At 45.9% G+C, this 14,783-nt stretch overlaps 1 protein-coding gene across 1 annotated transcript in view; it reads right to left on the reverse strand.

The window, feature by feature from the left end:
- Nucleotides 1-2,090: 2,090 nt before the first annotated feature.
- FPR1 (formyl peptide receptor 1) overlaps nt 2,091-14,783 on the reverse strand; it is a 28,523-nt gene continuing 15,830 nt past the window's right edge. The window contains exons 2-3 of the transcript XR_002824901.1: nt 4,988-5,159; nt 2,091-2,199 (exon numbers count right to left, since the gene is read on the reverse strand). The gene's annotated coding sequence lies outside the window, so the exon portion shown is untranslated. The remainder of the gene's footprint in view (nt 2,200-4,987; nt 5,160-14,783) is intronic.

The following is a 14,783-nucleotide window of genomic DNA, read 5'->3' on the forward strand; positions in this document are numbered from 1 at the left end:
GTCTCTCTCTTCCTCCCCCTCCATCTGCCTTTCTCCCTCTTTTTCCCTGTGTCTGAGACTCTGTTCATCCTGTATATTCCTGTCTCCTTCTCTCTCTTTGCCTCTGTCTCTCTCGGAATCTTTTGTCATTTTTTTCTCTCTCGCTGCCTCTGTTTCTCTCTTTCCGTCTGTCTGTATGGGTCTCTGTGTGCTCCTGTCTGTTTCTCTCTGTCTCCTTCTCTTTTTTTTTTTTTTTTTTCCTCTTTGTCTGTTTCCACCTGCTTCTTTGTGAGTCCGCGTCAGTCTGCCTCTGAGTGTCTGCCTCTTGGTCTCCCTGACTTTCTTCTTCCATGCCTCTCTCTCTTTCTCTCTGGATGTCTCTCCGATTTTCTCACTTTTTTCTCTCTCTGTATCTTTCTCTCTTTCTCTCAGGGTCTGCGTATCCCTGACTGCCTCTGTCTGGGACTCTCTCTGCTTGTGTTTCTCTTTGCATATTTCTATCTCCTTCTCTCTGTTTCTCTCTGAAGCCCTGTCTCTCTCTTTTCTGTTTTTCATTCTCTCTTCTCCCTGTTCTCGGTGTCTGTCTGTCTCCCCTCTTTCTTTGCCTCTTCTTCTCTTTCTCTCCCTCGGTCTCTCTGTATTCCTGTCTCTCGCTTTCTGGAGCTCAGTTTGTGTATGTAGGAGCCCTAGTGGTGCAGTGGTTAAGGACTCGACTGCTAATCAAAACGTCAGCAGTTCAAACCTATCCAGCTGCTCCACGGGAGAAAGATGTGGCAGTCTGCTCCGGGAAAGATTACAGACCTTGGAAACCCTCTGGGGCAGTTCTACTCTGGCCTAGAGGGTCGCTAAGAGTCGGAATCGATGTTTCTCTGTCTCTCCTTTTCTCTCCGTCTCTGTCTTTTTCTGTCTCTGTCTGTCTATCTGTCTCTCTCTCTCTGCCTATCCTCCCTCTATCTCTCTGTATCCTTTTTCTGTAGTGCTTTCTTTGTATGTGTTTTTCCTCTCTGTCTGTCTTTCTCTGTCTATAACCCTGTCCCTCTCTTTCTGGGGCTCTATCTCTATCTCTCTCACTCACTATCTCTGTTTCTTTCTATTTCTCTCTCTCTCTCTCAATCTTCCTTTTTCCCTGCTGCTCCATCTCTTCCAGCCTGTCCAGAGCTCTCCCTCTGGTTTTCCCTGGGGAGGCCAGGGAGTGGGGGGCCAGTGCCAGGTTGGGCCTTTGCCTGAGCGTGGCTGGCAGGGAGAAGGCCTGTCCAGGCCAGAGCCAAGGGCGCCTGCCCACCTATTAGGGCGTGCCAGCGTCTCTGACACCCGTTGCCGGGAGCCTGGCCTCCACCGGGTGTCTGGCTGTGTCAGGATGATGGATCCTCCAGTGGGAGCAGAGCCCAGAGCAGGAGGGGGGGGGTGATTCCTCTACCCCAGCCCAGGCTCCACCCAGGAGCCGGGCATTTCCCTGCCCAGCCCCTACCCCTCCAAGCCTGGGTGGAGCAGCTGTATAAAACCAGATGTTTCTAAAACCAGAGTGTGGATGAGGGAGGAGGGACCAGGACTTTGAACCCCAATGGTTCCTCCCTCAGGACCCAGGAGTCCGGTCCCCAGGAGTCGGGTCCCCAGGATCCAGAAATCTGGGCCCCCAGCCTCCTCCTCCCTCAGACCCAGGAATCTAGGCCCCTACTCCCTCTTCCCTTGAGACGCAGGAGTCTGGGCCCTGGCCCCCTCCTCCCTCAGACCGAGGAGTCTGGGCCCTGGCCCCCTCTTTCCTCAGACCCAGGAGTCTGACTGGTCTCCCAGAATTCTTTGCAGGGAGAGATGACCAAGGCTGCAAGCAGCCAAGATAAGAGCTGAAAGACAAGGACAGATGAAGCTGGGGTAGGACAATCAGAGACCTTCTCCATTCCTCACCAATGGCCACTTCTCCCAGATCCTCAACTCCAGTGGTGGCTGATCTTCAATCCCTGTCCTGAGTCTTAGTGGCCTTTCCAAGATTTTGCTCATCATGTGAAAACCTCGAAGTGTATTTTACAGAACACCAGGACAGAAGGGCAGGGAGATAACAAAGCAGGAATGGAGAAAGGGCTAAAGAAAGAACATTTATTCATTGTCTGACACCTCCTGAGCTGCTGGTGGGCCAGGCTCTCTGGTGGATGATGCCAGGCACACAGAGATGACTCAGACCTGGGCCCTGCCCTTGAGGAGACGCCACTGTGGATGAGGAGGCAGCTGTGTAAACAGAATCACACACCAGTGTGAGGAGGCACCAACCCAGCTGGGACCCCAGCCCCCTCCTCCCTCAGACCCAGGAATACAGGCCCCCAGCCCCTCCTCCCTCCGACACAAGAGTCCAGGTCCCTATCCTCCTTCCCCCTCAGACCCAGATGTCTGACTGGTCTCCCAGAATCCCTTGCAGTGAGAGATGACCAGCCAGAGCAGTGGGGGAGGCTTCCTAGAGGAGGTGGTGTTCTGAATGAGATGAGTCTTAACTGATGAGGAGTTACCCAGGGTAAATGGGGTAGGACTGGGGGTTGGAAGATGGAGCAGGAAGGACATCCAAGGCAAGAAACAGCCTGGTTGGAAACTTCATCCATTTCTGGTGGGAATGTAAAATGGTCCAGCCGTTGTGCAGAACAGTTTGACTGTTCCTCAAAAAGTTGAACATTGTTGTTAGGTGCCATCAAGTCGGTTCCTAGTCATAGTGGCCCTAAGTACAACAGAACAAAACACTGCCTGGTCCTGTGCCATCCTCACAATCATAGCTATGTTTGAGCCCATTGTTGGAGCCACTGTGTCAATCCATCTCGTTGAGGGTCTTCTTCTTTTTCAGTGACCCTCTACTTTACCAATCCTGATATCCTTCTCCAGGGACTGATCCCTCCTGATAACTTATCCAAAGTAAGTGAGACCAAGTCTCGCCATCCTTGCTTCTAAGGAGGATTCTGGCTGTATATTCTCCAAGACAGATATGTTTGTTCTTCTGGCAGTCCACGGTATATTCAATATTCTTTGCCAACACTATAGTTCAAGTGCAACAATTCTTCGGTCTTCCTTATTCATTATCCAGCATTCACATGCATCTGAGGCGATTGAAAATACCATGGCTTGTGTCCGGTGCTCCTTAGTCCTCAGGGTGATATCTTTGCTTTTTAAGATTTTAAAGAGGTCTTTTGCAACAGATTTGCCCAATGCAATACGTCATTTAATTTCTTGACTGCTGCTTCCATGGGCGTTGATTGTGGATCCAAGTAAAATAAAATCCCTGACAACTTCCATGTTTTCTCCATTTATTATGATGTTGCTTATTAGGTTAGTAGTCAAGTGCAAACTGCTTGCGCCACCCAGATGCCTATCACCTTCATGATCTTTCTTGTGTATTGTGCGTCTTCCGTGTCAGAACACGAGTTCCCCAAAGGCAGGTTTTTTTGGCTGTTTTTTCACAAGTCTATTTCCGGGGGGCGGGGGTGTGCTGGACCAGTGCCTGGTACGTAGTAAGCACTCAATAAATATATTTGAAATGAATGAATGTGTGAGATTGGGATGGAGAGTCAGAATGGTAGATGGAGAGAGAAGGAAAAAGAAGGGGGGAAGACAGAGGAGGGAAGGAAGGAGGAAGAGGAAGGAGAGGGAGAGAGAAAAAGATGAGGAAGAGGAGGCTGGAGAGGAGAGGAGGGAGAAGGATATAAGGAGGAAGTGAGAGGAGGAAGAAAGGCAGAGGAGGAGGATGGTGGAGGAGGGAGAGAGGGGAAAAGATAGGGAAGAGACGGGAGGAGAAAGAGGAAGTGGGAGAAAGGGAAAGAGGAGGAGGGAGAGAGAGAGAGGGACACTGAAGAAGGGGGAGGCGGAAGAGGGCAGAGGAGGGAGAGAGGAAAAGATGGGGGAGAGGGGAGGAATAGGGAGGACACAGTGACTCAGGAGGGAGACAGCCCAGCAGCTGGGAGGAGGGGAGACCCCGCCCCCGCCCCCAGCTTTGTGGCTGCCCCTCAGAATGTCCAGTCCTGAGACAGGTGGGATGAGGGGCATCCAGGGAGGTGGGACCCTAGGCAAGGAGTCCTCAAGATCAGCAAAATCCCCAAATCTCAGAGCTAACTGCCGCTGGATTTCCAGGAATTCCGAGGGCTTGGGCCACAGTGCTCTAAGCGGAGCCCTGCACAACCGTCCCTCCCACACGCCCAGATTCTGGGAAGCACCTAGGCCTCCAATACTTGGCCGCAACCCTGGAAGGAGGGAGGCCCGGCAGCAGCAATGACTGGACCTCCACCGCCTGCCTCCTCCGGGAGGAAGCTGCAGGATCTCCGGAGTCAGCAAGGATGGAGGAGGTCTGGAGGGGGCGGGACATGTCTGACCCCGCACCCGTTCTGTTCAGCAGAACCTGCCCAGCTGACAGCACTCTCCAGCCCGGCTCCCACACCCCCTTCTCCAGCCGTTTCCCCAGAAGGGCGACCGAGACAGAAAAAGAGAGAAGGAGGGACTTATTTTTTCAGCAGCTCTCTATTCTCTCCCAGGGAAGCAAGAGAAGAGGAGTCCCATTTTCCAGATAGGGAAAACTGAGGCCTGAGAAGAGCAGTCACCTGGCCAAAATGATGCAGCATGGGGGCAGCAGAGCAGGGAACAGAAATCAGGTGTCCAAGACATTAAGTCATCCTGATTACTACTGAGTAGGCCACTGTGGGAGGAGGGGGTTTGGGGGGCAGAACTCCTGAGTCTGAGGGAAGAGGGGCTGGGAGCCTGAACTCTTGAGTCTAAGGAAGGAGGGGAAAGAAGGTGAGGGACTCCTGCGTCTGAGGGAGAAGGGGGCTGGGCCTGGACTCCTGGGTCCGAGGGAGGGGGAGGGGGCTGGACTCCTGGATCTGAGGAAGGAGGGGCTGGGCCTCCTCCCACACTCCTAGGCCTGAGGGAGGAGGGGGCTGGACTTTTGAGTCTGAGGGAGGAAGGGCTGGGAGCCTGGACTCCTGAGTCTGAGGGAGGAGGGGCCTGGGATCTGTACTTCTGTGTGCTGAAGAGGAGGCCTGCGCACCTGGACTCTTGAGTCCATCACCTTCTGAGCTCTAACAGAAAATTTTGCGAGACCCACGTTGCTCTCGCACACATGGTTTTAGCTCTGATCTAGCAGCACCTCCCTTTGCACAGTTCGCATTGTCCACCTTGAGTCCTGGGTCCATCACCACTGCAGACCAGGACCTGAAAGCCTGCAAGAGGAGAACACAACAGTCTGGGTCAGAAAATAAATCCAAGGATGAGGACCTGGAGGGCAGGACCATGGAGGACTGGGCTTCTGGGGCCTCCAGGAAGGAGCAGGTTACTTGCTGTAAAATGATAGTGTCAGACCTCTTTGTCTAACTTCAGACAGAGGAGAGAGAATCACATCAGCCCAAAGCTGATTCCTGTGAGGTGGAGGTCAGACACACCTCCACTCTCTAATCTTTGTACCAGTTCTGACACCAGCCATCTCTCCCACGGCACTCTCGAACTTCTCTGCTGGGTTTGATAATTCATTGCAGTGGCCACACAGAGCTCTAAGACCATACTCACGATTATGAGGTTTATGAGGGAAGTAACAGGTTACAACTCGAGATCAGGATCAACTTGGAAGTAATAGGAACAACTCAAGAGGCAGGATACAGTTCTTCAGTCAGGACAGCTTCCAACCTCTCACCTCCTTCTCTGCTGTGCCTGCTCCAGCCCTCGCTCTGGCTCTGCCAGCATGTGCCTGGAGGCACCCCACAGCACCAGGAAGCCTCCTGCCTGATGGCACTCAGTTCTTACTCCATGGATCAGGGAGCCCACTGCAGGTAACTCACTCCATGGGCTGGGAATCCCACCACAGCCATCTTGTGCCAATTTCCTGGTTCTCACTGCTCCTACTGTGTGCTGTCTCCAGTGTTACAACTCTCTCTCTCTTGGGTCTAGGAGGTTCTTAGCACAGGGACCCTGGATCCAAAGGACATGCTTCACTGGAGGTTCTTCTTGATGGTAGTGAGGTCCCCTCTCAACCTCTGGGATTGGGTCTTTTTAAGCCTAGTGGGATGGCAAAACTGACCAATCCCCTTGGTGAGCCACAGATACTTTATTTGCATAGCCTCAACCAATTCCAACAAGAGTTTTACATAGCTTATTTGCACAGTCCCACCCAATCATTTCGTGGGAGTTACAAGTCCATGGCCAGAAAGCCCATATAAAAGGAGAAACCCATTGCCCTGCACTTGCATGTTCTTGGCAAGCAGTCATTTCATTCTCCTGAGCTTCTCTTTCCCCATCTGCAAAATGGGAATATCCCAGACCATCCCTCACAGGGTTTCCTTTAGGATGAAGAGAGAAAAGACTTCCTGGCACACCAGAATATGAGGTGAGTTTTAGCTATTCCTGAACCAGCAGCAATTGAGGTTCTCCATGCCTGACTCAGGTGGCAACAGGAGCATCCTTTACCCTCCCTGGCTGTCATGGATTGAATTATGTCCCCCCAAAAATGTGTGTATCAGTTTGGCTGGGCCATGATCCCAGTATTGTGTGGTTGTCCTCCATTTTGTGATTGTAATTTTATGTTAAAGAGGATTAGGGTGGGATTGTAACACCCTTACTGAAGTCACATCCCTGATCCAATGTAAAGGGAGTTTCCCCGGGGGTATGGCCTGCACCACCTTTTATCTTACAAGAGATAAAAGGAAAGGGAAGCAAGCAGAGAGTTGGGGACCTCCCACTACCAAGAAATCACTGCCGGGGGGCAGAGAGCGTCCTTTGGATGCAGGGTTCCTGTGTGGAGAAGCTTCTAGTCCAGGAGAAGATTTATGACAAGGACCTTCCTCCAGAGCTGACAGAGAGAGAAAGCCTTCCCCCGGAGCTGAAGCCCTGAATTCGGACTTCTAGCCTACTAGACTATGAGAAAATAAATTTCTCTTTGTTAAAGCCATCCACTTGTGGTATTTCTGTTACAGCAGCACTAGATGACTAAGACACTGGCTATCCCAGCTCTCATCTGAGGAGCCAGCCAGGTGGGGGCTGGAAGGAGTTGATGTTCTAGAATCAAACACTCCTAGGTTCCAATCTAGCTTTAGCCACCCTGGCTGTTGGCCTTGGGCAAGCCTCCTCCCCTCCCTGAACCTTCTCTTCCACCTTGGCCACCTGCAGACAAGGAGACCCCATCGCCATATTGATGTGAGTGGACCAAACTATGCTGGGAATTGACTTAATCCCTGGGCCCCAGCTTCCTCATCTTTCAAGTCTAGGGTGAAAACCTCCTCCACTCTGGGCTATTTTTATTGTTGTTTTTATTAATTGTTGATTTTCTTTGTTATGTTTATGAGGCCATGTTAACGTAGGGTGTGTCCTAAATCTAATCACTTCAGAGTTATAAGGAGCAGCATAGACACAGAGACAAGCAAGCACAAATGTGGGAAGATAGGTGCCGCATGAAGATCACCAAGGAACCCAGGAACACCAGGTCTATAAAGGCTTAAAGAGACAAGGATTCTTGCCCTACCCCACCCCTCCCAGAGCCAACAGAGAGAGAGCAGGTGCCCTGAATTTGTACTTCTAGCCTCCTAAACTGTGAGAAAAAATTTTCTATCCTTTAAAACCACCTTCTTGTGGTATTTCTGTTACAGCAGTACTAAAAACTAAGATAGAAGCTATCTTGTGAAATAGAAGAGAGTAAATCATGTTGCCAAAGTTTTCTGTCTACCTATTACCAAGGCCTGGGTTATGGGATTTCAATCCAGATCACATCCTGGTAAATGCTCCTCTGATGATTTCCGTTTTTCAAATGCAGAAATTGGGGCTCAGAGAGATGGTGGAAGCTGCCCAAGATCACACAACCAGAAAAAAGCAGAGCTGGGTGATTCTGCCCAGGTCTGGCTGACTCCACCATCTGCTCTTGTCATCACATATCCAAGTGACAACAAAGCATCTGAATTTTCTGTGGGTGCTTCCTAAAAATTCAAATTACTTCTATCAGTGGATGAATGGGGAAACAAAACATGGTATATTCACAGAATGGGATATTATTGAGCCATACAAAGGAATGAAGAGTCCCCGGGTGGCACAAACAGTTAAGCGCTCGACTATTAGCCAAAAGCTTGGCAGTTTGAGCCCACCCAGAGGCACCTCAGACGACAGGCCTGGTGATCTGCTTCCTAAAAGTCACAGCCTTGAAAACCCTATGGAGCAATTCTACTCTGACACACATGGGGTCGCCATGAGTCAGAATTAACTTGACAGCAACCAACAACAATAAAAAGGAATGAAGTTTGGATACATGCTACAACATGGATGAACTTCAAAAACATTACGCTGGGTGCAAGAAGCCAGACATGAAAAGCCACATAGTGTATAAGTCCATTTATATGAAATATCCAGAATAAGTAAATCTATAAAGACAGAAAGCAAACTGATGATTGCCAAGGGTTGGGGTGGGGGTGGGGGAATTAGAACTGACTGCTTCATAGGCATGGAGTTTCCTTTTGGGGTGATGAAAATGTTCTGGAACTAGATAAGGCGGTGCACAATACTGTGAAAGTATTAAATGCCACTGAATTGTTCATTTTAGAATGGTTAATTTTATGTTACATGAATTTCACTTATGCTTTTAAAAAAATGCAGATTACTGGGCCCCACTCTCATATATTCTGATTCAAGTGAGTTCAGGCCCCGGGAAATGGTTTGAACAAACATCCCAGGTGGTTCTTATGTACTATAGAGGGAACCATCTGACTAGGCAAAAATGCCTCCCTAAATGAAGTAATAGTTCCCAAGCTCTTAATTTGTACCTAGCATTGATTTTATGTCCTTTCTCTCATCCTTGGAAAACATTTGAGAAAATATTATAATCCCCATTTTACAGGTAAGTAAACTAAGGCCCTAATATATTTAAGGTCACACAGAGAGCTGGAGCCACCAGGAATAGAAACCTAGTTTAAATGAGCTCCCAAACTTTTTAATCTGTAATTTGCTGTTTCTAGGAAAAGTTTGTATGAGATAACTTGCATACTTGTTATTTAAATACTTCATTCATTCATTTATTCATTCACTCATCAATCATTGTTACTGAGGTCTCCTCTGGTACAAAGTATGGTGTGGCAGCAAGTCAGAAAAGCCTAGATTCTAATCCCACTTTTGACACGTAGCAGTATGAGCTTGAGAAAGTGACTTGTTCTCTTTCAACCCAGTTTCCCTCCTCTGATACTGTTTTGAAGTGAGGATTACATGACAGGATGCATATGAGTCCCCAGATATAGTGGGTTGAATGGTGGCTCCCAAAAAGATATGTCCAAGTCCTAATCTCTGATAACTGTAAATGTGACCTTATTTGGAAAAAGCGTCTTTGCAAATGTAATTAAGTTAAGGATCTTGAGATGATATCATCCTGGATTCAGAGTGGGCCCCAAATCCAATTACAAGTGTCCTTGTAAGAGTGAGGCAAAGGAAGATTAGACACCAGACACAGAGGGGAAGGTGATGTGAAGATAGAGGCAGAGATTGGAGTGATACATTTACAGGCCAAGGAATGCCAGTAATTGCTAGCAGCCACCAGAAGCTAGGAGAGTGGCATGGAACGGCTTCGGAAGGAATCAACTCTGCCAACACCTTGATTTTGGATTTCTGGACTCTAGAACTGTGGGAGAATAAATTTCTGTTGTTTTAAGCCACCCAGTTTGTAGTAATGAGTTGTGGCAGCCCTAGAAAACTAATATGTCATCCCATTGCCTGGCACATGCAAGCATGTGATAGGCCAGGTGCTGGTCTTTGCTCTGGAGAAGTTCACAGGGACCTTCCTCTTCTATGATGTTGGAGACCAGAATGGTTCATAAGAAGTGTTTCCTCTTCTCCAAGCCCAGGCCCAAAGACTTCAGAATAAAGTGTGCTAAATGACTCTGCATTTTATGAATTGCCAAAAGGAGGTGCAATGAGGAAGGAAGACTCTATGAAGAAGAGAAAGGACAGGACAGAGAGGAAGTGCATTCTCATTGTGGTCTGGATCTCAGAGGGCAGAGAAAGCACTGAAAGATTCAGCCTGTCTCCAGCAGGTGGAAATAGCCATAATGTTGATTAAAATTATTTTTTAAAGTTGACATCATGTCGACTCCAACTCATGGCGACCTCATGTGTGTCAGAGCAGAACTGTGCTCCATAGGGTTTCAGACTACCTTTCGGTTAGCAGCCGAGCACGTTAATGGTTTGCACCACCCAGGGAGTCAAAACAAAACAAAAAACACTCAAACCAGCTGCCATCCAGTTGACTGTGACTCATGGTAACCCCATGGGTGTCAGAGTGGAACTATACTCCATAGAGTTTTCAATGACTGATTTTTCAGAAGTAGATCTCCAGGCCTTTCTTCCAAGGTTCCTCTGGGTGGACTCAAACCTCCAACCTTTTGGTTAGCAGCTAAGCATGTTAAATATTTGCACCACCCAGGGACTCCATAACATTGACGGTTACCCTTTCCTGAGGCTGCAATATATGCCAAGCACCGGGCTGCCCACTTTATATTCATTGTTGTTGTTGCTGTTCGGTGCTGTCAAGTCGATTCCCAGTCATAGTGGCTCTATGTACAACAGAATGAAACACTGCCTGGTCCTGCGCCATCCTCATAATTGTTGCTATGCTTGAGCTCATCCCTGCAGCCACTGTGTCAATCCATCTCCCTGACAGATTTTTTAACTCTTTTGCTGACCCTCCACTTTACCAAGCATGATGTCCTTCTCCAGACACTGGTCCCTCATGATAACATGTCCAAAGTACATGAGACGAAATCTCGCTATCCTTGCTTCTAAGGAGCACTCTGGCTGTACTTCTAAGACAGATTTGTTTGTTCTTCTGGCAGTCTATGGTATATTCAATGTTCTTCACCAACACCATAATTCAAAGACATCAATTCTTCTTCAGCCTTCCTTATTCATCATCCAGCTTTTGCATGCGTACAAGGCGATTGAAAATACCACAGCTTGAGTCAGGAATACCTTAGTATTCAAGGTGACATCTTTGTTTTTTAACACTTTCAAGAGGTCTTTTGCAGCAGATTTGCCCAGTGCAATACATCCTTTGATTTCTTGACTGCTGCTTTCATGGGCGTTGACTATGGATCCAAGTAAAATAAAATCCTTGACAACTTCAGTATTTTCTCTGTTTATTTATCATGATGTTGCTTATTGGTCCAGTTGTGAAGATTTTTGTTTGTTTTTTTTTATGTTGAGGTGCAATCCATACTGAAGGCCGTAGTCTTCTATCTTCATCAGTAAGTGCTTCAAGTCCTCTTCACTTTCAGAAAGCAAAGTTGTGTCATCTGCATATCGCAGGTTGGTAATGAGTCTTCCTCCAATCCCGATGCCTCCTTCTTCTTCATGTAGTCCAGCTTCTCGGATTATTTGCTCAGCATACAGATTGAATAAGCATGGTGAAAGGATACAACCCTGACACACACCTTTCCTAAACCACACAGTATCCCCTAGTTCTGTTCCAACGACTGCCTGTTAGCCTATGTACAGGTTCCTCATGAGCACAATCAAGTATTCTGGAATTCCCATTCTTCACATGGTTATCCATAATTTGTTATATCCACACAGTCGAATGTCTTTGCATAGTCAACAAAACACAGGTAAACATCTTTCTGGTATTCTCTGTTTCCAGCCAAGATCCACCTGACATAGGCAATGATATCCCTTGTTCCACATCCTTTTCTGAATCTAGCTTGAATTTCTGGCAGTTCCTTGTTGACGTACTGCTGCAACTGCTTTTGAATTATCTTCAGCAAAATATTACTTGGGTGTGATATTAATGATATTGTTCGATAATTTCTGCATTCTGTTGGATCACCTTTCCTTGGCATGAGCCCAAATATGGATCTCTTCCAGTCAGTTGGCCAGGTAGCTGTCCTCCAAATTTCTTGGCATGGACAAGTGAGAGCCTCCAGCGCTGCATCCACTTGTTGAAAGATCTCAGTTGGAATTCTGTCAACTCCTGGAGCTTTGTTTTTCGCCAATGCCTTCAGTGCAGCTTGGACTTCTTCCTTCAGTACCATCAGTTCTTGAGCATATGCTATCTTCTGAAATGGTTGAACATCGACCAATTCTTTTTGGTACGGTGACTCTGTGTATTCCTTTCATCTTCCTTTGATGCCTTCTGCATCATTCAATATTTTCCCTGTAGAATCCTTCAATATTGCAACTTAAGACGTGAATTTTTCCTTCAGTTCTTTCAGCTTGAGAAATGACGAGCATATCCTTCCCTTTTGGTTTTTTACCTTCATGTCTTTGCACATTTCATTATAATACTTCACTTCATTTTGTCGTTTCAAGCCACCCTTTGAAATCTTCTGTTTAGCTTTTTTACTTCATCATTTCTTCCTTTCGCTTTAGCTACTTGATATTCAAGAGCAAGTTTCAGAGTCTCTTCTGACATCCATTTTCTTCTTTTATTTCCTGTTTTTTTAATGACCTCTTGCTTTCTTCATGTATGAAGTCCTTGATGTCATTCCACAACTCATTTGGTCTTCAGTCATTAGTGTTCAATGTGTCAAATCCATTCTTGAGATAGTCTCCAAATTCAGGTGAGATATACTCAAGGTCACACTTTGGCTCTCATAGACTTCTTTTAATTTTCTTCAGCTTCAACCTGAACTTGCATATGAGCAACTGATGGTCTGTTCCGAAGTTGGCCCCTGGCCTTGTTCTGACGGATGATAGTGAGCTTTTCCATCGTCTCTTTCCACAGATGTAGTCGATTTGATTCCTGTGTATTCCATCCGGCAAGGTCCATGTGTATAGTCACTGTTTATGTTGTTGAAAAATGGTATTTGCAATGAATAAGTTGTTGGTTTCACAAAATTCTATCATGTGATCTCCCGTGTCATTTCTATCACCAGACCCATGTTTTCCAACTACCGATCCCTCTTTGTTTCCAACTTTTGCATTCCAATCACCAATAATTATCGATGCATCTTGATTGCATGTTTAATCAATTTCAGACTGCAGAAGTTGGTAAAAATCTTCAATTATCTCATCACTGGCCTTAGTGGTTGGTGTGTAACTTTGCATAATAGTCATATTAACTGGTCTTCCTTATTGTCTTGTGTCTATTACCCTGTCACTGACAACACTGTACTTCAGGATAGATCTTGAAATGTTCTATTTTGTGATGAATGTGGCGTCATTCCTCTTCAATTTGTCATTCCTGGCATAGTAGACCATATGATTGTCTGATTCAGAATGACCAATACCAGTCCATTGTAGCTCACTAATGCCTAGAATATTGATCTTTCTGCATTCAATTTCATTTTTGACAACTTCCAATTTTCCTAGATTCATACTTCGTACATTCCATATTCTGATTATTAGTGGATGTTTACAGCTGTTTCTTCTCATTTTGAGTCATACCACATCAGCAAATGAAGGTCCCAAAAGCTTTACTCCATCCCCATCATTAAGGTCAGCTCTACTTTGAGGAGGCAGTTCTTCCCCAAGTCGTATTTTGAGTGCCTTCCAACATGAGGGGCTCATCTTTAAGCACCATATCAGACAATGTTCTGTTGCTATTCATAAGATTTTCACTACCAATTTTTTCAGAAGTAGATTGTCAGCTCCTTCTTCCTAGTCTTTCTTAGTCTGGAATTCTGCTGAAACTTGTCCATCACGAGTGATCCTGCTGGTATTTGATATACCAGTGGCACAGCTTCCAGCATCACAGCAACATGCAACCCCCACATTATGGCAAACTGTCAGACGAGTGCTGGTTGTATTCATTAGTTCTAACCAAAAGATCTGCTTCAGAAAGTTATCACAGCCCCCTTGTTAAAGAACAGAACACGGAGGTTTAAAGAAGGAAGTGACTTGTGTGAGTTCACTCAAGCAGTGACAGACAAGAGTTGAACATAGCTCTTATAGAATCCAAAGTATATGTGATTTCTACTTTACTGCACTGCCCAGTGGTATGCAGGTAAGTGTTTAACAATTGGCTCTTCCGGAAAAAAAAATGTATGTGTCTATATAGGTACATGTATGTTTATAATAAATCTTACTGATTATAAAGGGCAGGAAGCCCACAGTTTATACATAATTATAAAACATGTGCAAGTACACCAATTTCATTGCAGCACTATTCACAATAGCCAAAAGGTGGAAACAACCAAAATGTCCATCAACAGACGAACGGATAAACAAAATATGGTATATATACACAATGGAATATTACTCTGCCATAAAGAGAAATGAAGTCCTGATAGATGCTACAACATGGATGAGCCTTGAAAACATTATGCTGAGCCAAATTAGTCACAAAAGGACAAATACTGTATGATCTCATTTATATGAAATAAGCAAATATATAGAAACCAGAAATTATTAATGGTTACCAGGGATGGGAGTGAGGGGCAAAGGGGGAGTTTTTGCTTAGGGGCAGAGAGTTTAGGTTAATGGTGGTGGGATAATTTAGAAAAGAATAGTGAGAGTGGTTGCACAACTTGAAGAATGTAATCAATGTCACTGAATTGTACACATAGAAATTGTTTAAATACGCATATTACTCTTTGTTGTAAATTCTGTATACCTACTACTTCAGGGCAACTTGCTATTTCTTCTCAAATCCACTACCAGTTCTTATAATTCTATCACCAACAGCAGTAGCACAAAATCAGACTACCAATAAATGCCTGACTACTATCCGATTCCACAAAGAAGTAGCTCATGTCATTGATAAAAAAATGTAGTTTTGACATGAAAGTTGGTTGATATTTTTGTTTATGTTAATGAATAAGACATAAGTGGAACAACAGAGATTTATGTTGTAAGTTTATTTGTTCATCCAAATGTACCAAAATAATTAGGAA

This window comes from Trichechus manatus, unplaced genomic scaffold, assembly GCF_000243295.1.
Source record: "Trichechus manatus latirostris isolate Lorelei unplaced genomic scaffold, TriManLat1.0 scaffold00087, whole genome shotgun sequence".
In the NCBI taxonomy this organism is placed as follows: Eukaryota; Metazoa; Chordata; class Mammalia; order Sirenia; family Trichechidae; genus Trichechus; species Trichechus manatus.